The following is a 25,348-nucleotide window of genomic DNA, read 5'->3' on the forward strand; positions in this document are numbered from 1 at the left end:
GACGACATACACAGAAATTACCGTTCACCTGAGCGAGGCATATTTATTGAGAACAAGGGAGATTCCCTTTATAATATGTGAATAAAAGCAAATTAATGATATTTAAACAATACGACCTGATATATCACGAAGGAAATTCGTTCCACATCAAAGTCTGCATGCAATCAAGCGTTCAGTTAAGCGCCTGGAGAATTCTGAGGTTCTTATCTTTACATTCAGTATATCAAAGCGGTGGCTGTCAAGCAGGGGCGTAGCCACGGGTGGGCATAGGTAGGCCTGTGCCAACCCATTTGGTTTTTCTGCCCACCCAAAAAAAAAATATATATATATACCTTTTTTTAATTTATGTCATATTCAGCCATTTTGATACCGTCACAAACCCGCAAAAGAAATTCGGGCGCACCCGCGACTCCCCAGGCCCAGCCTCGGCTAGCGTTCTTTCTGTCTACGCTAGAGCCCGAAGTCCGAGGCCTTTTTATTTATTTATTATTGTTAATTAATTATTTTCGAGCGTGCGCACAGCGCAGCTGCAGCTGCTCTCGCACTCTGATAAAAACAACCCCACAAGAAGTCAAGAACACACACACACACACACTAAAAAGTACTTAGTTGTAGTCTGTAACACACAAACAACTAGAAAAAGTGCTCCTCGGAGCACAGGTCTCCGCCAGGTCAGGTAGGTTATTGTGGGCCATCAATGTTCGGAATTCGCCAATCAGGATGGAATATGAAAAATCGGACAGAACCATCTTGATCACTTGACTATAGAGATAATGGGTACCGATTTGCATGATGATTGGACAAAATTTGTAGGAGTAATACAAAAAAGAAAAGTGTTGAAAAAATCAGCCTCCTGGTGGCGCTATAATAGGGCAATGTTAAAGGGTGGCATTTGTTCTTCAACATAGTGCGAATGTGTGTGCAAAGTGTCACCTCAATCGGACGCTGCGTTCATGATTTGTGGCATTTTGTTCAAAACAGGCCACTTCTGCAAACTTTAGATGTCAATGTTAGCCAATCAGGATGAAATATGAAAAATCAAACAGTTCCATCTTGATCACATGACTATAGAGATCATGTGTACCGATTTGTGTGAAACTTGGATAAAATCTGAAGGCTTACTATCCAAAAATGTGTTTTACATAAGTGGGCCTCCTGGTGGCGCTATAAAAGGCAAATGTGAAAATGCAGGGCAGATGTGTTTCCTTGGCCTCTAGGGAGTATGCGTGCAAAGTTTCACGCAGATCGGTGCAGTTATAGTTAAAAACACAAATCAGCCTTTTATAGCGCCACCATGAGGCTGATTTGAAAAATGTCAAGTGCCATTTGTTCCTCGGCGTAGTGGGAATGTGTTTGTGAAATTTCACGGAAATCGCAAGCTGCGTTCATGATTTGAGGCATTTTGTTCAAAACGGACCAATCCTGCAAATTTTGGAAGCCAACCTTAGCCAATGAGGATGAAATATGGGAAATTGGACAGATCCGTGTTGATCACATGACTATAGAGATACTGTGTACTGAATTGCGTGATGTTTGGATACAATCTGTAGGAGTACTGTCAAAAAATGTGTTTTGCAAAAAGCGGCCTCCTGGTGGCGCTATAACAGGCCCAGGTAAAAAATTTGGGGCAGAGGTTCTGCTCTGGCATCCAGGGAGTGTGTGTGCACAGTTTCTCTGCGATCAAGCCAACGGTGCCGGAGATTAGCTGTACACAAAATGACAGAATGACGGACGGACACACGGACGGACGGACGGACGGACGGACATTGTACTCCTCATTTTGAGTCACGAGCGCCGTGAAGAAAAAGTATAGCATCCACAGTTGAAGGTTTAAGAGCTGTTCGCCTCTCCTCCAGTGTCCTCCCAGCACAGCTGAAGACGCGCTCGCTGCTCGCGGCATTGATAATTGTCGGCTTGCGCCAGCAGCAGCATCACTGCTGCTCGTGCTCACTGCTCCGCAGACATGTCGCCCTAAATGAGACGTGCCTGATGATTTACTGTTGTACACAAGGAGCTGTTTACACTTTCTGCACTGTGCAAAACCAACTTGATCGTTTGTTAGAGTAGTAATTAAATCAAAATGCTTCCAAGCTTCAGATTTTCCTGCAGTATTTGTGATTGCTTGGAGCTCCCCGCGAGCCAACTTTTCCTTTATCTTCTGCTTGTCCATCGTTCACTGTGTGTGGCTTTTGGTGTGTGTGTGTGTGTGTGTGTGTGTGTGTGTGTGTGTGTGTGTGTGTGTGTGTGTGTGTGTGTGTGTGTGTGTGTGTGTGTGTGTGTGTGTGTGTGTGTGTGTGTGTGTGTGTGTGTGTGTGTGTGTGTGTGTGTGTGTGTGTGTGTGTGTGTGTGTGTGTGTGTGTGTGTGTGTGTGTGTGTGTGTGCGCCGGTGTTGTCACGTGACTACTACTAGCAGCGTGCAGCAGCGCAGGGAGACGCACAACCATGATGCGGATCACTATACCGGGATTTCGCAAGCGGCCGATCATATTCAATTATCAATTATCTGCGCAAAATGTTCTGTGAGCCCGAGCCCTGGGCCCGTTTGTCAAATACAGAATCAGCCCGAGCCCTGGGCGGGCCCCGGCGGGCCTGCAGGGCTCTAGTCTACGCCACTGCTGTCAAGGCCTGCATGCCTTTTGACTGGAGCACTGCCTCAGTGCTCCACACTCTATAAAGTAAAGGTTGACGGCCCAAGGTTCCACAATGGACCATCAGTCCACATCAGCTTCACAGTGAAGCCACAGCGGACAGTGGCACTGCACCTCCTTATAATATAGCTGCTTTGAGGAAATGTGAACGTGTTGCATGATTTGGATAATTTGAATTATTGGATAATTGCCTATGAGGGAAAGCACCAACGCTGCATCCTCATTTTTTGTTGGCTTAGCTCAGTAGTTAACAAAGGATACAGGCCAGCTATGATTGGCCTGATGGGTGATGGAGAAATTTGGTGTTACATCCTTGTCATCTGTAGAGAAATTAAATCAAAAGTGAATAGTCAGTACACTACTGTCTGATATCAATACACATACAGTGCTGGTGTGGAAGCTAAGATTAAGTTAGTATAGATGCCATGAAAACCATTGCAATATACTAGATTATGTTACTATGGAAATCCTCATTTCAACAGTAGCCGAACTGACTGTGTGAAAGATAATGTAGTTCAACAAATGATAGTGGCAAATCGATATTCGTAATCATTAATGTGGCAAAATGGAAGAGAAATACAGTTTCCTAACAGAAAAATAAAGAAAGACATCAATGTTCAATTTGTTGTGTTCATTCGGCATACATAAGTAGATCTGTAGACATTTCCTGTATCTAACTCTTACATAGACAGGGAGGACTTTCTTCAGGGTGAAACCCGGTTACGCCCTGGCCTAGGGGAAACCTACGCACATTATAAAAGTTTGTTCTCCCCTCGTTTCCCTTTACAAAGTTATGTACACCCTTAACAGTCCAAAACATTAATGCTGGTTCTGGAAGTGCAAATGAACACGAGATTTAGATTTAGTCAAATGAACACGATCCACAAGTGCTCGTTGCCTTTTAGCCTATCATGTGTTGATTTGACTGTTGAGTTCACCTGCGTCCTGTTAATCCCCTGTCTATTTAATCCCTGCGTTTGCAAATTATTCTTGTTGGTCTGTAGACCTATGTAATGTGAGTTTATGTCTAGTGCTTGATGCCTATTGTTCTGTTTACCTGCTTTTGGAAGCCTTCGTAACCCTTTGAGTTGAAATTTCCTGCATCGTCTGCTTTTGGGTCCTGCCAGTCACTCATTCCTGACAGTACGGACCAACCAGTACTGGATCCAGCGGCCAAGTTTGTTTTTTAGTTTTTCGATTATGCCTGTTTGGAGCAAGCCTCTGAGTCTGTCAGCCATTGCTGATGGCCACCAGCCCGTCGACCAGTGTGCATCTCTACCCTGTGAAGGTGAACCTCCTCAGCTGCCTAGCAACGGTGATGGCGAGTCTCCGCTGCTGCCCAGCAACGCCGAGGTGCTGCTGTTGCCGAGCGACGTTCCGTCTTCTCCTGCGTCGGCTATCCACGCCGACGTTCTGTCTGAAATTGGGTTGGCCAATCCTGCCGACATCCTGTCTGAAATCGGGTCGGTCACTCCTGATGAACTCTCTGTATTGCCATTGTCTGTCTCTGCTGAAACCAACCCAGCACTCCAGCTGCTGGACTCATGGCCCGCACCCCAGTCGGCGAGCCTTGGGCCTGCACTCCAGCGGATGCATCCTGGACTGGCACACCAGTTGCCAGATTCAGGGCCTGCACTCCAGCCGCCGGACCCCGGGATTGCTCTTCTGTTGCCCGGGCCCTGCTCTCACCGCTGAGGTTGGCCTCTGTCCCTGACCCAAGGTTTTTTCCCAGCCCTGTTGTTAGCCCCCATTCCCAACCCTGTTGTTAGCCCCATTCCCAACCCTGTCTGTAGCCCAGTTCCCCAGCCCAGCTCTGTTTTTCCTTCCGTCACCCCGTTAGCTGCTCTCCCTATTTGTTTATCTGCCTGTCTCCCCGTATGTGTGTCTGTTTGCTACCCTACTTGTCCGTCTGTCTAGTCCCCCGTCCACCAGTTTCCCTTTCAACTCTTTTACCCGCCTGCTGTGTCTAACCTCATGTTGGTCCGCCTGCATGGCTGTCTGTCAGTTGATCTGTCTGTCTCTCGGTCTGTCTCACCTTCTGCCTGTCTGCTTGTCTGTATGTATGTCTGCGTGTCTGCCCTCCTGTCTTTCTGTGTGATTCCGGTTGTATGATTGTGTGTTCCACTGTCTCTCTGTCTGTCTGTGTTTTCTTGTTTCTCTTATCCGCTTTTTCAGCATTACAGCCGTCGGCTAGCCTGTGTGATGTCTGTTGCCTGTGTTCTGTCTCTTTGTCTCGTTTGAATGTCTTTATGTTTGCTGTCCGTCTTTTCCCTTTCTGCCCGTTCTGTGTTGCCCCGCCCCAAACCAGTCAGTGTTTTTTGCCCTTCCCTAACCCAGTCCTGTCCTGCCCTGTACAGTTCAGCTGGGCCAATATTTTTGCCCTGCCCCAGCCAGTTCTGTTTTTGTTCTTTGCCCCTTTTTCTGCCCAGCTTCCCTGCCCCTGGCTCCCTCCTCCTGGCCCCCACCACCCGCCCTTGTTTGGTAAAATAGGAGACTCTGCTGACCACTGGTCATCAAATTATTGGCTCAGGAATGCGACAAAAACGAAAAAATCTTCATGAATTCAAGGTTTCATGGGGTGTGTAATTGATAGAAAATACGTTTTTTGGGGGGTGAACTACTCCTTTAATGGCTTTGTTCTTCTTTCCGTAGCACTTGGCTAAGGCAGCAGTGAAGGACAGCAGCAAGATCTTTGCAGAGCTTCTGAAGTATGTGGAGCGGCGTCGTTCTGAGATGAAGGAAATCACCAGGGCTCAGGAGAAGGCTGATGTGACTCGAGCTGATGCCCACACAGGAGATCGCTGAGCTGAAGAGGAGAGATGCAGAACTAGAGAAAGTGTCACACACAGACTTGATTACACAGGTGGGGCATCATCAAAGGAAGATAACACCAGAAGCATTTTTTACCACTGTAGACAGACAATCAGGATGGAATCGTTGTTGACTTATCTGCACATTTTGTAAGAAACATTTGAAGTGACACTAATTGAGTCACCAACTATTGCTATCTAGCTTTTTTCCTTGTACACAATATCTCGTGACTAAATCTTGTCGACATTGTGTCTGTTTTCTAGTCAAAAAGAATATCAAGTGTTAATCATGTGTGCTGTGAGTGACTCTGTGAGAGATGTGTGTGCGTGTGTGTGTGTGTCTGGTGCCGTGAAGAATGTGAGTGCTTCCTGTTTGGCAATTTTTTTTTACTGTATGTCAGTGTCAGTATAACCCACCAGTAAGTATCAGTATTTTAATACTGTAATGTAAAAGGAAGTTAATCTTAACTTCCTTTTGCATTCCCACAGTGCAAGAGCCTTGTATCTCTTCCCTGTTCCTGTTCTGGACAACTGAGACGAGCTCCTTCAATGTGAGTAACATGTAAAGATTTAGTTGCACAATACAGTATGGAAAATGCAATGGCCTCTATTTGGATGCAACAACTAAATTAATTATTTTAAGTTGCAAGTATTCATGAACTGATTAAACTAAATAATGACATTTAAATGACCAGCATAGTGACCTTGTGGTTAGAGTGTCTGCCCTGAGACTGCAGGAGGCAGTAGACCAATCATAGTCATACCAAAGACTATAAAATAATAGTATCAGATCCCTCCCTGGCACTCAGGTCAAGCATTGGATTGGCGGTAAGTTCCTGCAACATTCTAGCATCATGTCCAGGGGTGTACTTATACGTCAAGCTGCATCACGCTATGGAAACAGGAGGTAGGCTCCTGACCTATAGGCCACATGACTCGGGAACTGTTGCCTCCCAAGGTTACTTTAAAAAAATACAGTAAAGTGATTGGAGTGCAAGAGATACATACACATATCTTGTTGAAAGCTGCTACGTCAACACTCTGGACCTGCAACACAGTAAAGAGGGCACATTCTTTAGTTTATAATCTGTGGTAGTACAAGATCTGTACTCATTGTGGTGAGGTTAAAGCACTCTACCGGCATCCATACTATTCACAGCTTTGACCATAATTGTTCATAAACATAATTATAATTTTCCCATTCATGGATTTATTCTCATACTTTAAAATGTTACCTAACATACCCAAAACTATTTCAGTCAAATGGTCAGCAGTATTGCTGCACTGTGAGTCATAGTAAAGGGGCTAAACATGCCAGACCACCGGTATGGTCCTTTAAAGATACTTGTTGTGATTATGTGCTGTGATTGTGTGTGTGTGTTAAATATTGAACAAAGAAAAGCTGACCAAAAAGGCATTTTGTCTTGGAAGAGCAGAGGAAGTTTGGTCTCCTACACAGGAGACCATGGTTGAAATCTCAGGAAGGATATAAGACATACGTATAGCTTTAATACTGAAAAAAAAACTGGTCAAACGGCTATGATGGAAACTATGACAAATACACTTAGATGGTATAATCTGCTACATCTCACCCGCTATCTATCAACATTCTTTATCAATGTGAAAGTGCTGTACCTCCAAAAATAACCTGCTCAACCTGTTAGGACAGGAGACTAACATACTGGCTTGACATCCAGTAAGAGTAATGACCTGGCAATGAGAGTAGGTTTCTTGGCCTTCCTTTCTGCACACTGTTCTTTGAGCCTTTCTGTGTCTTAATAATAATAATAATAATAATAATATCTCATATTTATATAGCGTTTTTCTAAATACACAAAGTTGCTTTATATAAAGTCTTCCTCATCAGTGCCGGATAGGTCAATGTCATTTCTCATTTTCATCCTCTTGACCTGGTGCTCTGCTCCTGTGCTGGGGTGCCCTGAACAGATTTAACGGAGTAAAACGTCAATATCTCATATCGTTAGCCTCATAGCATAATTGCCTAAGTAATTTTGTGGTCAAATTGACATTTCTCCTCATAGCATAATTTCTCCTCATAGCATAACATTTTTCCTCATATCATAATTGCCCAAGTAATTTTTTGGTCAAATTGACATTTCTACTCTCCTAACACTGCTGCTTCATTTGCCTTATTGCCTATGTCCTCAGCCTCAGAATGCTTGTTACATTCCAGTCATTTTAAATAAACTTTTTGACTTGGGCAGAAATTATTTTTGTAACATAAGTAGACATTTCCTGTATCCATCTCTTACATAGACTTAAGTACAACCTTAACACTCCAAACAAATTAATGCTGTTTCTGGAAATGCAAATTAACTCAATCAGACACAATCCACCAAACATGCATGCACACCCACAGACACGCAGCATGTAGCGGGCATTGCAACATTGTCTGATCTGCCCTAGCCCTAGAATGGCTGTGATATTACATACATTTAATTCATGTATTCCAGTTACACAGCCATATATCACTCCTATGGTAGCTCCGGGTAGCAGACTGATCGTGGCGGCATTTAAAGTTGTATCGCTATGTGTGTACTCACCCAATAATGAATTGCTGCGACTTGGAGTCAGATATAGTTTCATATCCATTAGAAGATTCTGGCAGAAAACTTGTGATTAGTAAAATAACAAGTGTGAGCCTAAACCATAGTCATATTGTATAGCTATTGAGAGTCCGGAAACCCAGCTAGCCCACCTACGGTATCTAGAGAGAGAGCCTAGGGAGGAGATTCGAGAGCCACCTTCACTCCATCATGCACCCCAGGAACGCACCTTGAGAGATGAACTCAGGGAAGTACAGAAAGAGCACATCATGCTACAGCAGACACAGCAGGTCATGCACGCTGATGTGGCTGGACTCACTCGTGAAGTTCAAGCTGAGATGAGGAGGCTGACCAACACAGTAATCAGCCCCCAGCTAGCTACGCCAACACTCCGTCAGCCACTGTGACCCTCATCTTGTCCACATTGAGGACGAAGAGGACTGGCGAGAGCTCCCACCATGGCCAGACACAGCAGACCTCGATGAGCCGTCAGCTCGACTGATCGCGGGCCGAGTAGATCAGCTGATGGTGGAGCTACAGCTGATGAAGAGCCATGCCATGTCAGCTAGCTGCTGCAAACAGTCACCGGTGAATGGCGGCAGTCAACCACCGCACCTCCAACCCCGGCAGCTAAGCAGAGAGCTTTATCCACCCTACATGGCTTCCACCTTCACCGCACCTCGGCACCATCAGGAGGATCCTACCTCCCAGCCTCCACTACACAGGGCTGCGGCCTACACAGCAGGCTACCCACCTCAGCAGCCTCTACACCACTTTCAGCCTGCCGTGCAGCCTCCACCCCTGAGGCCTACGAACTACATCACAGTGTCGACGCCGCTGCAGCTCCCCTACCAGTACCAGCCTGCGGCCCAGCCTCCACCCTTCAGGGCTACGCCCTACGCCACCGCTTATGCACGGCAGCAGCCTCTAAACCCCCACCAGCTGATGTACGCACAATCTCTACCTCCTAGAGCCTTGTCCTATGCAGCAACCTATACACCTCGACAGCCTGAGCACCTTCCAGTCCCCATGACACAAGCCTCATGGATGCAGCGACAGGGCCAGCAGATTCCTGTTCCACCGCACCATGACCCAGCAGCCACAGCTGAACAGACCTACAGGGGCCCACGCCCGACCATACCCAACTTCAGCCACCGGGACCCACGTGAGTCTGCACAAAGCCAAGACCTGCTGGAAGATAAGACCCTTCATGTGGAGGTAGCAGGGGTCCTGCGTTATGCCACGCCCCTTTCGTACAAAGGAGACATGCCTCTCCATCATGCTCCCAAAGAAGCCGTCATGCTGAGTTTGCGGAGCACAGAACAACGACTGGCTAAAGATTTAGAGCCTGCCAAAGCCTACAGCACGGAAATCCAGAAGCTGGTGGATGCAGGCTCCGTCACCAAGCTAAACCCTGAGGACAGTCAAGGTCAAGTCCTTCTTCCCTTCCCCCTGGCCCAGTCCAGAGTTGCACCCAAGCGACTCCTCTCCATACCCAGACAAGAGCTGTGTAGAACTGTCACTGGAGCCCAACTGGCTAAGGTCATAGAGAATGAGCTCACGCTGAAGATCAATCAGACCATCCTGTGGACATACTCCACAACGGTGCTGACGTGGCTGCAGTCAGAGTCCTGCCACAGAAATACAGCAACTAACCAGCCCACATGCCTGGCATGCAGTGATTATTATTGGAGTCATTGGTTCATGTTTAATGTGTGTAGCTTGTATGGATACTGGTGTTGTGTGTTAATGTTTATGGGGATGTTAATGCACTTATCTTGATATTGGGATTAGTGTCTGATCATACATAGTGATATTAGTGATACTGTGATAACTAGAGGTTACGAATGTAACCCCGGTTTTAGTAGGTTCGGAGTTTACTACTCACTATGGGATATCAGCGCCCTCAGGCGATGCACAGAGCAACACACACGCTCCCGATACGAATTATTTGATTGGCTTAAGCCTTAGGGTATGTCACGAGTCCGGAAGACCCTGGAGTACAAGAGACTCCTCGTGGCATAGGCTCCTCCTCTTAACATTCTCCTCTCTGCACGCCAAATGCACACAGAAAGGGTTGTCTGGTGAGTAGTAAACTCCGAACCTACTAAAACCGGGGTTACATTCGTAACCTGTAGTTTTACCACGGTTCTCCGTTTACTACTCACTATGGGATTCATAAACCCCCCTTGAGGTAATGAGCCACACAACCCTGACAGGCCCCCACGCCCCTCAGCCCCTAGGTCCCGCCCACACGGATGTGACCTATGGCCACCCGGGCGATAGATCCATGACCTATGGCCCCTGGGCGCAGCCCACCGGACTGGGGTGCGGGATAGATAATAAAGGTTAGGCCCTGACAGACCCTAGAGTCCGCCTTATTCACTAACAGGCAGACACGAGTCTGCCTCATAACACAAATGAGGAACAGGGCCCTATTCCCCGAGACCCAGCCCCGCTGGTCCCAAGGAAACCTAAAGAGGAAGTCGAGAGATATGGAGAAAGGCCCCAAGCCTACTACCTACCCTCCACTGACCTGGAGGCAGCAGCCATCCATCTAGAAAGCGTTGCCTTGGTGACTGCCTTCCTCTGAACCGCCGTCCTCTGACAATAGAGCTTCAAGGCTCTCACTGGACAGAGACAATGTAACCGCCTGTCCTCCGCCGAAACGAAGGGAGGTGCATGGATCCGGGGGCCACCACCCCGGTCTTTGTAACGAACGTCAGGTTAGGTTTAAGCCGAAACCCTCCTGTCGTTGTTCAGAACTTCATGCACTCTGGACTCATCGAGAGTGCATGCATGTCACTGACCCGTTTAGCCGTACACAGGGCCACCAAGAAGACCGTTTTGAGACTAACAATCCTCAGATCTGCAGACTCAAAAGGCTCGAACGGGGGACGGCATAGTGCATCCAGCACCACCGTCAGATCCCAGACTGGGAACAGTGGCCCGTTAACCGGTCTGGCTCTCCTGGCGCCGCACATAAACCGGCGCACTAAGGGATGCTGGCCCACCGTCTTGCCATCGAAGCCTTCGTGGCAAGCCGAAATGGCCGCCAAATACACCTTTACTGTTGAGAATGATAAATCCTGATCTAACCTTCTTTGTAGAAAAGTGAGGATGCTACACACCGAGGCCTGGAAAGCCACCACCACTGGTGACTGTTCCAGACACCAAGATGCGAACATATTCCATCTGACATCGTAACCATTCCTTGTGGACACAGCCCTCGCGCCCTGGATGGTAGCCACCACGTCAGGGGGGAGGCCACACAAGCTCAAATTCGCCCTCTCACGGGACAGACCCACAGGTCGAGGTCCTGAGGGCGGTCGTGGAACACCTCGTCCCCTCCCTGCCGCAGCAGGTCTCTGAGGACAGGTAGAGCCAAAGGCACGTCGTAAAGGAGCGGAGTTATCTCCGATCACCACGTGCCCCACGCTGGGGCCACCAGCAACACCGACAAACCTTGGAGTCTGACCCTCTCCAACGTAGGGAGGATCAACTCCATTGGCGGGAAGGCATAAAGCAGTTCGCTCGTCCAACTGTGTGCCAAAGCGTCCATGCCCATGGAGCGGTCCCCCGCCTTCACCGAGAAAAAGCGATCTGGGGGCGGCCGAACCTGCACCAGATTTGGTCCACCACCCTCGGGTTGAGTGACCACTCTCCGTACCGGAGACTGCCTCTGGACAGAAGGTCCGCTCCGAGGTTCCGGAGGCCCGGCACATGAGAAGCCCGTATGGACACGAGCCGCGAGTCGCACCATAGCGTCATCTCGCGTGCTAGACCATCCAATACCAGGGAGGTCAATGGGAAGACAGAGGGGTTCTCAATTTGGTATGTGGACTAAGACCACCAATAGGGACGAGCTGTAATTTCTGAAAGCCCCGCCCCCTCTGTCTTCCTATTGGCTGGGCTTTAAATAGCCATAACTCGAGTTCACAGCATGCTACAGAGTACAAATTTGGTATGTGGACTTAGACCACCAATAGGGACGAGCTGTAATTGCTGAAGCCCCGCCCCCCTGTCTTCCTATAGAGCGTCGCAGTTCCCGCCCACTTCCTGTTTTTTTTGGTGCCGGAAGAAAAAACTCAATGCATTTTTCCATTGACATTTCCAAAAATATTTATATCTATTAATTTAAGCCTCGAATCAAGCCATCATGACATGACATGAATCATGACCATAAACGTTTGATTCTGTGATTTTTTTTTTGTTGAAAACGGCAAAACAAAGGGTATTTATTAAATATAGTATATCATATAATTAAAGATAAAATAAAATAAAATCACAGAAAAAAACGTTTTATGGTCATGATTCATGTCATCTCGTGATGGCTTGATTCGAGGCTTAAATTAATAGATATAAATATTTTTGGAAATGTCAATGGAAAAATGCATTGAGTTTTTTCTTCCGGCACCAAAAAAAACAGGAAGTGGGCGGGAACTGCGACGCTCTATTGGCTGGCCTTTAAACAGCCATAACTCGAGTTCGCAGCATGCTACCGAGTACATATTTGGTATGTGGACTTAAACCACCAATAGGGATGATCTGTAATTTCTGAAGCCCCGCCCCCTCTATCTTCCTATTGGCTGGCCTTTAAACAGCCATAACTGGAGTTCGCAGCATGCTACAGAGTAAAAATTTGGTATGTGGACTTAGACCACCAATAGGGATGATCTGTAATTGCTGAAGCCCCGCCCCCTCTGTCTTCCTATTGGCTGGCCTTTAAACAGCCATAACTCGAGTTCGCAGCATGCTAACGAGTACATATTTGGTATGTGGACTTAGACCACCAATAGGGATGATCTGTAATTTCTGAAGCCCCGCCCCCTCTATCCTCCTATTGGCTGGCCTTCAAACAGCCATAACTGGAGTTCGCAGCATGCTACAGAGTACAAATTTGGTATGTGGACATAGACCACCAATAGGGACGAGCTGTAATTTCTGAAGCCCCGCCCCCTCTATCTTCCTATTGGCTGGCATTTAAACAGCCATAACTGGAGTTCGCAGCATGCTACAGAGTACAAATTTGGTATGTGGACTTAGACCACCAATAGGGACGAGCTGTAATTGCTGAAGCCCCGCCCCCTCTGTCTTCCTATTGGCTGGCCTTTAAACAACCATAACTCGAGTTCGCAGCATGCTACCGAGTACATATTTGGTATGTGGACTTAGACCACCAATAGGGATGATCTATAATTTCTGAAGCCCCGCCCCCTCTATCTTCCTATTGGCTGGCCTTTAAACAGCCATAACTGGAGTTCGCAGCATGCTACAGAGTACAAATTTGGTATGTGGACTTAGACCACCAATAGGGATGATCTGTAATTGCTGAAGCCCCGCCCCCTCTGTCTTCCTATTGGCTGGCCTTTAAACAGCCATAACTCGAGTTCGCAGCATGCTAACGAGTACATATTTGGTATGTGGACTTAGACCACCAATAGGGATGATCTGTAATTTCTGAAGCCCCGCCCCCTCTATCCTCCTATTGGCTGGCCTTCAAACAGCCATAACTGGAGTTCGCAGCATGCTACAGAGTACAAATTTGGTATGTGGACTTAGACCACCAATAGGGACGAGCTGTAATTTCTGAAGCCCTGCCCCCTCTATCTTCCTATTGGCTGGCATTTAAACAGCCATAACTGGAGTTCGCAGCATGCTACAGAGTACAAATTTGGTATGTGGACTTAGACCACCAATAGGGACGAGCTGTAATTGCTGAAGCCCCGCCCCCTCTGTCTTCCTATTGGCTGGGCTTTAAACAGCCATAACACTGGTTCCGAGCATCGAATACCTAAGAAATGTTCTAGGTACACCAAGACGGCCAATAGGGACAGGCTGAAATTGCTTAAGCCCCGCCCCCTCTGTGTTCCCATTGGCTGGGCTTGAAACAGCCATAACTCCGGTTCCCAGCATAGAATTTCTACGAAATTTGCTAGGTACACTTAAACGGCCAATAGGGACAGGCTGTAATCGCTTAAGCTATGTAGCCGAACTTTTTAGCTGATTGCCATACAGGCTTGTATCGTAGGACAGAACGTCGAGGGCCCGGCCATCGCTGCTTGCAGCTTTAATTAGGGCCCGAGCACTGCACAGTAGTGCGAAGCCCTATTGAAACTGCAATGATTATTATTATTATTCCGATTCTTCCGATAATGAAACGGGAAAATGAAGGCTTACACGTACTCCAAAAGTTACGCTGCTGTGCACACACATCATCAGTGGTGAAAAATTACGTATTAAAAAGTGGGTGTGGCCTAATGGCTCAATAGCGCCCCCTACAAAACTTCGTGCTTCAAGCCCGACAATACGGTTTCACCTACATGTATAAAAATCGGTACTCACCTGTATGTCCCAACTTACGAAAAAGTCTCTTGGAGCCATGACCAAAACCAAACAGGAAGTTGGCCATTTTGAATTGATATTGGCGTTTTGGGGTATTTCACGCCATTTTCACAGGTTCTACTTTAACGAACTCCTCCCAGGCGGATTATCGGATCCGCCTCAAATTCGCTCAGAGTACACAAAAGACGTTAACGATGAAAAGTTATCAAAAGCTTGAGTTTTCGTAAAACGGCGTGACCGTGGCAAAGCGTCAAACTTCAACGCCAAACAGGAAGTGAGAATAGCCGATCTACAATTCCTATTGGCTGGGCTTTAAACAGCCATAACTTCGGTTCGCAGCCTGCTACCGAGTACAAATTTGGTATGTGGACTTAGACCACCAATAGGGACGAGCTGTAATTTCTGAAGCCCTGCTTCAAAAAAGTTATCGAAAAAACACGGCCCCCTCGTGTATTAGGAGGGTAGGGTGAGTCAGCAGAACCAAGGACGGGTGTTTTTGATGAATCTAACATGTTAAAAATTTAGTTTGAAGTTATAATGGATTTGTATAGGAAGGGGGCGTGTCTGATCAAATATCTAAATACTGAATCAAGCAACTTAAAAACAGTCTGGGGGGATCACAAAAGCTTGAGTAGACGATAAAATAACCAAAACTTTTTTTGAAAGTGAAATATCCCTTTAATGATAGAAAGATTTTTCCCTTGGGAAATAATCCTTAATTCCGCTTTGGGTTAAGCTGTAAAAATATTTCTCTGATAAAACTCTTTATTGTGTGTGAAATTCGTCTGCGCATTCGCTTGCAGAGAGTAGAAAAGAGGGGGAGCCTATGCCACGAGGAGTCTCTTGTACTCCAGGGTCTTCCGGACTCGTGACATACCCTAAGCCAATCAAATAATGGGCATCGGGAGCGTGTGTGTTGCTCTGTGCATCGCCTGAGGGCGCTGATATCCCATAGTGAGTTGTAAACGGAGAACCGTGGTAAAACCTGTGTAGTGTAGATGCATACTATATTGCATACTATATTCTACTATTGCAGTAATGTGATGTATTGATATTTATGTATGGTATTTGGTACTCACACCTGCTATTGTTTCTTGTCTGTATTAACTGCAGAACCACATTCCCATGGACCCTCATGTCATATTCGCACTCAGTGCCTGTACCCATCCATCCATTCTGCAACCCATGCCTGTAGCCTAGGGCCCTATTCTGGAGCACTCCCCCCCCCCCCCCCCCCCCCAAACCACGTTAAATACTGATAACGTTAAATACTGATAATGGAGCTGCGCCGCCCCAATAGGTTATTCTAGCACCTGCTCTACCCTGCTCTACCCGTCATCCATTATGCCGACGCTGGTATTTGCGCATGGAGGTGTGCCCGTGGGCGTGTTGTTGCTATATCCCCCACATTGCCATTCTGCAGACACACATGGGTACGGCTTTGGGGTGGGGGATAGTGGATTCTAAAACCACCCACCGGTTTCAAAACTACCCGCCAAGTGCACACAGACACTGCAAGGGCTTTGTGCGTTGGACCATGAGCCGTGTTGCCAGCCTTGGTGAGAAATAAGCAACCGCAGGTCTATGAAAACAAAAAGAAGCAACTATAAGGCCACATGAGCACTTCAAACTACTAACTAGAGCTTTCATATCCCCTAAATATTTCAGCCCGGCTTGACTAATAATTGACAAATTAGGCCCAGCCCAGCCCGTCAGTCATTTTTCTAAAGAAGCCTTATTTCTCATTAAATCTTGGTAATTCGTTAAGAACAGGAGTCATTCTACCCTATTCCAACAGTCTATATTTTATTTAGAAAACAGCTTGGAGCAAATAGGGCTATATAAATATATACACTGCCCCGTAACCATTTAAAAAATGATTATGGTTATTCTATGAAATATATGTTTCATAGAATAACCGTAATAATTTTTGCGATGGAGAAATCACATCCAATGTTACCTTCTACTGCCCGCTGCCTGTGCTCTCATTTGAAGAAATAATCCAACATTTACTTTGAGGTGAAAAAGACATGAAGGCAGCTCAATAGTCTGAAGATCCATTCTATATGTCATGTTATGGTTTAAACTTTAAAGGGGGCTCTCTGCTGCTGCTGTCATGACAAGACAGCTGATTGATTTGACCTACTTTTGCGTTGCACTGCCCTGTTGATTAATTATTTGGCATCAGCTGTGTAAGAATATATAACTATTTTAAATGGCTTTCATATACTCTTGGGGATCTGACTAATATGACAAGTTGCTTATTGTGAACACAATACGCTACAAATTAATTAATATATGAATTTATTTGGATTAAAAAAAAACGTCGACCCGGCCCAGCCGGTGCCGACGGGCCGGGTCGGGTCCCGTTGGGTTTGGGCTAAAATCTTAAAGGGTTAGTTCAGATTTTTTGAGTATTTTCTGTAGGAAATACTTACCATTAATGTAGTGGTTGCAAAGGTATTAATTGATTGCCCGAGTCCCGTGGTCAGAGTTATGGTCCGGTTCTGATGAATATGAAGTAGTTCCGGTAGATTAGTAGATTTGGTGGGGGCCGCTCATTAAAAATAAATTAATTAAAAAAACTTGCGTCATTTGTATTGTTGACCTATTTCTACCATATAGAGCAGGTTTCGTTCAATTTCGACCCCTCTGTCACATGGTACTATTTTTTGTGTCATATATTTTGTGCGTGAGTAGGCTGCCGCGGCGCAGTGATTCTGGACACAAACATTAGCTTGTATGTCTGTTATTTTGGGTAGGTAGGCGACGCACATACGCATCGCTGCAATGTGTCTGGGTTTGAGAGGCTATGATGTAAACTTAAAGTGTAGCTCTGTTCGGGATTACTGAACAAAGGTGGATGATGAAAGATAACGGGGACAATATGGATGTAAGTTAACTTTAACTGCGTCAGTTCAGAGGAAACTATGGAGCTACTTCAGACACCCCTGGAATCCATTAGAATGGTGGAAATAGAACGATAACAGCCAACGTGAGTACATAGGCTATAGACCTTTCCTAAAACTGTCCAATTTATTATACCCATGTGCTACTGTTTGTCTGTGTACCACGTAGGAGCGTTGTCGCAACATGATGTAATTAATTACTTGGGTGCAGCCGGTGTGTACCAATAGTATAAATATTTTAAATGGCTTTCATATACTATTCCGGATCTGACTAATATGACAAGCTTATTGTGAACACAAAAGGCTACAAATTAATATAAAAATGTATTTGGATAAAATTAAATAAAAGAAGGAAAACAAGCCCAATGCGGCTTATAATAATCAGACCAGGCAACAGTGCAGACAGGGAGATAGGCTAGAGCATATATTGGATCGGGGATGACGGCTAGCGCAGTCTTCTCTTAAAGGCAATGGCTTCTGGCACGGTGATTGGTTTTATCATTGTAACGCCCAAACCACACCTATGCATAATGTAAGGGGTAGCTCAGGTGTTTGGCGGGTGAGAGGGGTGCCACAGAATACCAAAATTTGCGGGGAAACGCCTCTTGCCTAGTCCTAATTCCGTAATTAGTGGTTTGTTCAAATTAAACCTGGAATAGGGGCCATATGCCTGTACCTACCTATGCCTTGAACCTCAGTAAAGCTGCCATACTATACCCTTCAATCTCCTGTCAATTGTGTCCCAACCGACGCCCCGGGGGCAAATGAAGCATAACCCCACAGAACCAGTCCCCCAATATAGTCCTTTATAAACCCTCTATAATATCTTTAGTCGCAAAACACATAATGATAAAAGGCAAAAGACAAAAACCGGACTGCTTTTAGGCAGAACGGTGAAATGACGTCACTTCCGTTTTTGGATGCGAGTTCGCAAAATGAAAAAAGCGAAAAGCAACACCTTATTCCTTCCTTCTTCAGTCGCACCTCAAACAATGACAAAAGGAATGAGGCAAAAACGGCGCTGCTGTGGTGTCATTTTAGTGTTTCTGGATTTGTAGAGTAAAAATGGAAAAAGAGGTGAAAAAGAGGCGATTTTAGTTTGTTGCTTTAGAATGAAAAACGGATATGGCTATTTTGTTTTTCAACTAGGAGTAGAAAAGGAATTATCCGTAGGCCCCCTGACCTATAATACAAACATATATTATTATTCTCAAGTAAATCATTAACTGGGAAAAAGAGAAAGATATTACCATTTAGAGTAGCTGATAGACAGAACAGCTGGTTAGCAGAACAGTTTACCAAGACTGTTTTTCTGCACTGAATGTCTGCAGACTCACTGCAATTGTAACACTGAAGGGCGATCAGCTGCATTGAAAAATGGAAAATAATATGTATACATTCATAATGTGTACAATTATAACAACTTGGAACGTTTATTACCTTGTAATATTTTAATACAATTTCAAAGTTTTGCATAGAGTATACTATATTAAGATTGCCCAATTAATATAATCATGTCAAGTAATTTTAAGAAACAGGAAAGAAATACCTTAAAATTGAATGTGGCTGGCGCCTTTGAGAGTGAGTCGAGTTACCTGCATAGAAGAGGCTCCAGGTGAGACACAGAGTCCACATCAGCTTCATAGTGAGGACAAGGTGACGATTGACAGTGACACTGTACCCCCTTATATAATGTAGCTGTTTTGAGGATAGTGAACCTGTTGCATGATTTAGATCATTTGAATTATTGGATAAGTGCCTAAATCGACAACGAGGGAAAGCACCTTTTGTTGTATCCTCATTTTTTTTGTTTGTTTTGCTCATCAGTAGGATACAGGCCAGCTATGATTGGCCTGATGGGTGATGGAGAAATGTGGTGTTACTTCCTTGTCATCTGTAGAGAAATTAAATCAAAAGTGAATAGTCAGTACACTATTGTCTGTACAGAAGAGTTAGACATGAAGATATCAATACACATACTGTACAGCAGTGTTTATCAACCCTGGCAAACGTCCCAATTGTGGGCCGGGGCTACTGCTGAGGTGTGCCGCGCCGTTTGAAGAAGGTTTGAAAAAATATCATTTTGAAAGAAAATGTAACAATAATAATAATCAGGCATGCAAACAGCCCCAGGGTGAAAAGGGTGACAAAATGCTTTTTTTCCCCGGGTCAGGTGTCACACTATTGCCCTATTTGGATTCAAAACGGCTAGTGGAAGCTGAAAAGCTACAAGTTTGCATGTCTGAATAATGCAAAAACAGAAATATTTGTTTGCATTTGCTTTTTTTCTCCCCCATATATTTTCATGATAAAAAAGTGCGTATCGTATCGAAGTTGTGTGCCCAATAGCGTATCGTATCGTTTAATGAAATTAGTGTATCGGCACACCCCTAGTGTGTGTATATAGATATACCGTATATATATATATATAATTATATATATATATACCGTATATCTAGGTGTGCCCTGGGATTTTTTGGCTATGCCAGGTGTGCCTTGGCACACCTGGCACCAGCGCTTGTGCTTGTGTTGTTCTCATGTCTTACTAAATAAAGTACATCAATCAATCAATCAAAGCCATTGTGCTTTTATGAACGATCCAGTTTAGAGGACCTATGATTGTGAATTGTACTTCCCTGTACTGTTTCCATGTCTTTTCTAAATAAAGTATTCAATCAATCAAAGCAAGATCTTTGCAGAGCTTCTGGAGTTTGTGGAGCGGCGTCGTTCTGAGATGAAGGAAATCATCAGGGCTCAGGAGAAGGCTGAGGTGACTCGAGCTGAAGCCCAGCTACAGCATCTGACACAGGAGATCGCTGAGCTGAAGAGGAGATATGCTGAACTGGAGAAAGTGTCACATACACAGGTTTGATTACACAGGTGGGGAATCATCAAAGGGAGATAAAACATATAAACATTTGTAGTGACACTAATTGAGTCACCAACTATTGCTATCAAATTTTTTTCCTTGTACACAATGTCTCATGACTGAATCTAGTCGACTTTCTGTCTGTTTTCTAGTCAAAAAGAATATCAAGTGTTAATCACGTGTGCTGTGAGAGATTTGCCAGTCATACCAAGGACCAGCCCAACAAAACGTCCAGGGACATTGTGTGTGTGTGGTGTGTGTGGTATGTGTGGTGTGTGTGGTGTGTGTGGTGTGTGTGGGGTGTGTGTGGGGTGTGGTGGGTGTGTGTTTATGACTGCTGCAGTGAAGAATGTGAGTGTTCTGCAATCTGCATATGGCCCAAGTCCAGGCCAGGTAAGCTTCCTGTTTGGCAACAAAAAGTTGTACTGTATGTCAGTATCAGTATAACCCACCAGTAAATATCAGTCTTTAAACAGAAGTTAATCTTAACTTCCTTTTACATTCCCACAGTGCAAGAGCCTTGTATCTCTTCCCTGATCCTGTTCTGGACAACTGAGACGAGATCCTTCAATGTGAGTAACATGTAAAGATTTGGTTTCACATTAAAGTATGGAAAATGCAATGGACTCTATTTGGATACAACACCTTGAATTATTCTAAGTTGCAAGTATTCATAAACTGAACTGACTAAATAATGACATTTAAATGACCAGCATAGTGACCTTGTGGTTAGAGTGTCTGCTCTGAGACTGCAGGAGGTAGTACAACAATCAGAGTTATACCAAAGACTATAAAATAATAGTACCAGATCCCTCCCTGCTTGGCACTCAGCATCAAGCGTTGGATTGGCCGTAAGTCCCTGCATCATTCTATCATCATGTCCAGGGGTGTACTTATACATCAAGCTGCATCACGCTAAGGAAACAGGAGATAGGCTCCTGACCTATAGGCCACATGACTCGGGAACTGTTGCCTCCCACGGTTACTTTAAATTAAACACAGTAAAGTGATTGGAGTGCAAGAGATACATTTTATTTGCCATTTGACACTTGTTGAAAGCTGCTATGTCAACACTCTTGACCTGCAACACAGTGAAGAGGGCACATCCTTTAGCTTACAATCTGGGGTAGTACAAGATCTGTACTCATTGTGTTGAGATTAAAGCACTATACCGGCATCCATACTATTCACAGCTTTGACCATAATTGTTCATAAACATAATTATAATTTTCCTATTCATGGATTTATTCTCATACTTTGCATTTGTTTAGATTGTGTTATTAAAATGTTAATACCCAAAACAATTTCAGTCAAATGGTCAGCAGTATTGTTAAGTACACTGTGATTCATATTAAAGGGGCTAAACATGCCAGACCACCGGTATGGCCCTTTAAAGATACTTGTTGTGATTATGTGCTGTGATTCTTTTATACTCGCATATTGTTGCTGTCGGGCAGAAGCCTTGTATCTCACAATGCGATGTGACACGTTGTGAGCTTGTAGATCTGCTACTTTTGTGATTTGTTTAAGTGTTTAAGTGTTTAAGTGTGCGTGCGTGCGTGCGTGTGTGTTTGTTTTATAAATATTCTGGCTTCTATCTTGGAAGAGCAGAGGAAGTTTGGTCTCGGTTGAAATCTCAGGAAGGATATAAAACGAACAGCTTTAATATAAATAATAATAATAATAAAAAAAGAAAACTGGTCAAACTGCTATGATAGAAACTATGACAATTACACTTGGATGGTATAATCTGCTACATCTCACTCGCTATCTATCAACATTTCTTTATCAATGTGAAAGTGCTGTACCTCCAAAAATAACAGGTTGACTGTTAGACAAACATACTGGCTTGACATCCAGTAAGAGTAATGACCTGGCAATGAGTGTAGATTTCTTGGCCTTCCTTTCTGCATACTCTTTCAGCCGCTGTTCTTTGAGCCTTTCTGCTTCTGGGTCTTAACAATAATAATAATAAAAAAAGAAAACTGGTCAAACTGCTATGATAGAAACTATGACAATTACACTTGGATGGTATAATCTGCTACATCTCACTCGCTATCTATCAACATTTCTTTATCAATGTGAAAGTGCTGTACCTCCAAAAATAACAGGTTGACTGTTAGACAAACATACTGGCTTGACATCCAGTAAGAGTAATGACCTGGCAATGAGTGTAGATTTCTTGGCCTTCCTTTCTGCATACTCTTTCAGCCGCTGTTCTTTGAGCCTTTCTGCTTCTGGGTCTTAACAATAATAATAATAATAATAATAGCAACTACTAATAATAATATCTCAGATTTATATAGAGCTTTTCTAAATACCCAAAGTTGCTTTACATAAAGTCTTCCTCATCATTGCCGGATATGTCAATGTCATTTTCATCCTCTTGAACTGGTGCACTGGTGCTCTGCTCCTGTGCTGGGGTGCCCTGAACAGATTTAAAAAGAGTAAAACAGAGTAAAACTAGAAAAAGTGCTCCTCGGAGCACAGGTCTCCGCCAGGTCAGGTAAGTTATTGTGGCCTCCTGGTGGCGCTATAATAGGCCAATGTGAAAAGGGTGGCATTTCTTCCTCGGCCTAGTGGGAATGTGCGTGCAAATTTTCACGGAAATCGCACGCCGCGTTCATGATTTCAGACATTTTGTTGAAAACGGACCAATCCTGCAAACTTTGGAAGTCAACCTTAGTCAATCAGGATGGAATATGAAATATCGGACAGATGCGTCTTGATCACATGACTATAGAGATACTGTGTACCGATGTGCGTGATGTTTGGATAAAATCTGAAGGATTAATATCCAAAAATGTATTTGACATAAGTCGGCCTCCTGGTGGCGCTGTAAAAAGCAGATGTGAAAAATGCAGTGCAGATGTTTTTCCTTGGCCTCCAGGGAGTAGGCGTGCAAAGTTTCACGCAGATCGGTGCAGTTATAGTTAAAAATGCAAATCGGCCTGTTATAGCGCCACCATGAGGCTGATGTCAAAAGTTTTAAGTGCCATTTATTCCTCGGCCTAGTGGGAATGTGCGTGTGCAATTTTATGGAAATGGCAAGCTGCGTTCATGATTTGAGGCAGTTTGTTCAAAACGGACCAATCCTGCAAACTTTGGATGGTAACCTTAGCCAATGAGGATGGAATATGGGAAATCGGACAGATCAGGGTTGATCACATGACTATAGAGATACTGTGTACCGATTTGCATGAGGTTTGGTTAAAAACTGTAGGAGTAATGGGAAAAAATGGGTTTTGCACAAATCGGCCTCCTGGTGGCGCTATAACAGGCCCATGTGAAAATTTTTCAGGTTCTGAATTGGCATCCAGGGAGTGTGTGTGCACAGTTTCGCAGCGACCGGGCCAACGGTGCCGGAGATTTGGTGGTAACACACAGACAGGACGGACGGACGGACACACGGACACACGGACGGACGGACGGACAGGGGCGAAAACATACTCTCTCGCCATGCCTTTCGGCCTGGCGGAGACAAAAATATCTCATGTCGGTAGCCTCATAGCATAATTGCCTAACTCTACTCTCCTAATACTGCTGCTTCATGTGCCTTATTGCCAATGTACTCAGCCTATCAGAATGCTTGTTACATTCCAAAGTCATTTTAACTTTTAGACTTGGGCAGAAATTATTTTTGTAACATAAGTAGACATTTCCTGTATCCATCTGTTACATAGACTTAGGTACAACCTTAACACTCCAAACAAATTAATGCTGTTTCTGGAAGTGCAAATTAACTCGATCAGACACAATCCACCAAACATGCATGCATGCACACACACACACAGACACAAAGACATTTAATTAATTCCAGATACACAGCCATAGATCACTCCGGGTAGCAGACTGATCGTGGCGGCATTTCAAGTTGTATCGCTACGTGTGTACTCACCCAATAATTAATTGCTGCGACTTTGGAGTCAGATATAGTTTCATATTAGAAGATTCTGGCAGAAAACGTGTGTTTAGTAAAATATCTCCACTTTTCTGCGAGTTTTACACAGACAGCATTCTCTGACCGCGATGGGGCCGAAATGATTGCTGGACTGACACTGAACATAATGAAAACTTCCTTTGGGGAGCACATAATATGGGGCCCACAATGGACAGGTGTGATTAATTACCCCACACCAATCGCAACGCACCTGTCAATTGTGTGCCCCATATGTATGTGCACCTGTCAATTGTGTGCCCCATTTCATTTAGCCAGCTTGTGTGAAACCACCGTGAATTTTTCCATGAATTCAAGCTTCATGGGGAGTATCATTGATGGAAGTCTTTTTTTGGGTGAACTTTAATTCAAGGTATTAGATTATAACTAGGGCGCCATCCCCTAGATGACGTAGTTGGCTACCCACATTTATACCGCCCTGTTACAATTACACAGGTGGGGCATTGTGAAAGGGCAATGAGACCAGAAGCATTTCTTTACCACTGTAGACAGATAATCGGGATCGGATCATTGTTCACTTATCTGTTAATTTTGTGTCATAACTAATTGAGTTACCAACTAGGCTATTGCTATTTTTGTGCTTGTACAGAATGTCTCATGACTAAATACTGGTCGACTTTGTCAGTTTGCACTTTGCTTGTAAGAAAGAATATAAAGTGCTAATCACATGTCCTGAGAGAGATGCGCCAATCATACCAAGGTCTAGCCTGTCAAAACGTGGCAGGGAGTTGTTTCTAAATGCAACTGTGTGTTATCACTGCCATCTTGAAAATGACGCCTTTCTTGAAGTTTCATTTTCCTAGATTTTTAGTCTGCTATTTAGCATGCCCAATAGTGACAGAATCTAATGAAAAACCTTTTGTATCAATTTGTTGGCGGCTCAACCACCATATAGGCCTATTGACCTGTCTAATATTGGAGTTTCTGCATACCGGCGAGCGGGCCATCCCAACTTGTATGTGATGCTTTTTGAAAACCTTACGCCCATACCTAATGCCCATACCTACAGTACCACCATGCCAAAAAAAAAAAACTGTCATCTGGCAACTTTTCACTGCTACCCAGAGCCCATTTCCCATTTAGCTCTTCCTTGAACACCACAACATTCCTCTCTACTTCAACTTCCACCATTTGATAACAATATCAAATAATAATAATAATAATAATAATAATAGATATTAATTCCATCATTATTGACTGATATCCTTGAATTAAGAAAATTCCTGCTTTGTTTTTACTACA

At 44.5% G+C, this 25,348-nt stretch overlaps 1 protein-coding gene and 1 long non-coding RNA gene across 2 annotated transcripts in view; one reads left to right on the plus strand and one right to left on the minus strand.

Moving 5' to 3' along the window:
* Positions 1-10,681, minus strand: part of pomgnt1 (protein O-linked mannose N-acetylglucosaminyltransferase 1 (beta 1,2-)) — a 172,388-nt gene extending 161,707 nt beyond the window's left edge. Inside the window, exon 1 of the mRNA XM_080431008.1 lies at positions 10,676-10,681. The gene's annotated coding sequence lies outside the window, so the exon portion shown is untranslated. The remainder of the gene's footprint in view (positions 1-10,675) is intronic.
* LOC308087256 overlaps positions 1-25,348 on the plus strand; it is a 61,323-nt gene that overhangs the window by 27,135 nt on the left and 8,840 nt on the right. The window lies entirely within an intron of this gene.

This window comes from Gymnoscopelus braueri, assembly GCF_963280865.1.
Source record: "Gymnoscopelus braueri genome assembly, chromosome: 6".
Lineage (NCBI taxonomy): Eukaryota > Metazoa > Chordata > Actinopteri > Myctophiformes > Myctophidae > Gymnoscopelus > Gymnoscopelus braueri.